Genomic DNA, 2,082 nt, shown 5'->3' on the forward strand with positions numbered 1-2,082 from the left:
AAATTACACAACGGAATTACTCCAACTTCTAGAATTTCATTCCGACCCCTATATCAAAATCTCCCCTATTAACTGGAAAACGCCAAAATTCCAATTTCGCCAATTCAAGCCTAAATCTACTCCGGACTTCCAAAACACATTCCGATCATGCTACTAAGTCCCAAATCACCTTCCGAGCTATACGAATCACAAAAAAACAAATTCCAGGATCGTTAACTCACAAGTCAACTTCCGGTTGACTTTTCCAACTAAAAGACCAACTTAAGAGACTAAGTGTCTCATTTTTCTACAAAACCACTCCGAACTCAAGCTAACCAACACAATGCGATGAAATACATCTGAACAACATATAAAGAAGCAGAAATGGGACAAATGGAGCGGTAACTCATTAAACGACCGGTCGGGTCGTTATAACTTCTTTTCCCCAGCTTGGAGCAAACATTTCTTGGTGCTCGACATTTCCTCCCTTTGGTAACACTGTTTTTTTTGGTTTTCTCTTTCTTTTTTTTGTAATCTCAAAAATCTTATATTCACATAATTTTTTTCTTCTTCTATTCTTTTGTTTTAAAATTTATACACCAATATCGGTTTATTTTAGCTGGAAGATCTCATGACTGTATAGGTATATATATATATAAATATAATTACTCCTTTTTTCTTCTTCTTCTTTATAAGAGATCAAGGTGTTGAATAAAAATGGGATAAAGGCTCAAAGAAAGGTTCTAATGGAATATTTATATGTATTTGGTTAGAAAATAAGAAGGCTAGAAAATGGTAAATCAAAGAAAGCCTAATTTCATTTTCCAAAAATCAGTGTCGCCTATTATTTCGCTTTGAGAGACATTTAGAGCAAGTTCTAGCCAAGTTTATTGATTCTACCTATTTTGCAATCATAATTGTTCTCAATTTCAATGATTTTTAGAGATAAAGATGCTTTCTCCTGCCTTCACAAAATCAAAATCATAGATATGGAATCTACATGGTGAGTAGTAAAGAATTTATTTTGTTAATTAAAAACTTACAAATAAGATAGAGGAGAGAAAAATAATTATATATAAAGATATAAAGAAAATAGAACTTTATATATATATATATATATATATATATATATATATATATATATATATATATATGTATGTATGTATGTATGTATATTAATTAGATTCATATATAACATATACTAGAAATGCATCAGAATATTCCCCCTCCACACGTGAACTGTTTCATCCTCCTGGATAAAACACATGATAAGAGATATACATATATAAGTATTAATTTAAGGAAAAGAAAAAATTAATAATAATATATATAAAATAAAATAAAAAATTTAGCTTTCAAATTTACAATCACAGAAGAAAATTTAAAAGAAATTGTGACTACATATGTTCTATGTGTAATAGACTGACATTTAAGACCTTATCAGTCATTTGGTCCTGGTTTAAATATAAACCAAAAATTACCTGAGCCAACATTCGAATTGAATCATTAAATGATTAACCAACCAGTTACTTAGGCATACCGGTCATCATGGAGTTGCTCCTGTGTAGGTGACTCTGTTTTTGTAGAGGCCTTCATGAGATGCTCTTGAAGTACAGTAACCTGGATATTGACCAGATTAATTGGTTAAGCATTTAATTATCAAACCTATGTTGGACTTATAAGGCTCCATTCTTTCACCCTCAATGGCTACGAGCATGTCACTATAGTTTTGAGTTTAACGTCGCCAGCTCGACTTATTACCTGTGGAATTAATAAGTCTATCAAAGTGACCGATGAATGTTGCCCAAAATGTCCTCCAAAGTATAATTTTAGTCTTTGACCATTTACCTTAAACTTGTTACCTCCATTGTTCTGTTAGACTTCAATTGCTCCATATGGAGTAACATTTGTTACAGTGTAAGGACCTGCCCACCTTGATTTAATTTTCTTGGGAATAGCCTGAGTCGACTATTGTAAAGCAGCACTTGATCTCTAATTTTAAAACTTTTTTGTTAAATCAATTTTTCATGCCATTTTTTTGTTTTTTCTTTAAAACGTTTTGCATTTTCATAGGCTTCCAACTCATTAACCTGAAAAAATCTA

Source organism: Nicotiana sylvestris, chromosome 9, assembly GCF_000393655.2.
Source record: "Nicotiana sylvestris chromosome 9, ASM39365v2, whole genome shotgun sequence".
Taxonomy (NCBI): Eukaryota; Viridiplantae; Streptophyta; class Magnoliopsida; order Solanales; family Solanaceae; genus Nicotiana; species Nicotiana sylvestris.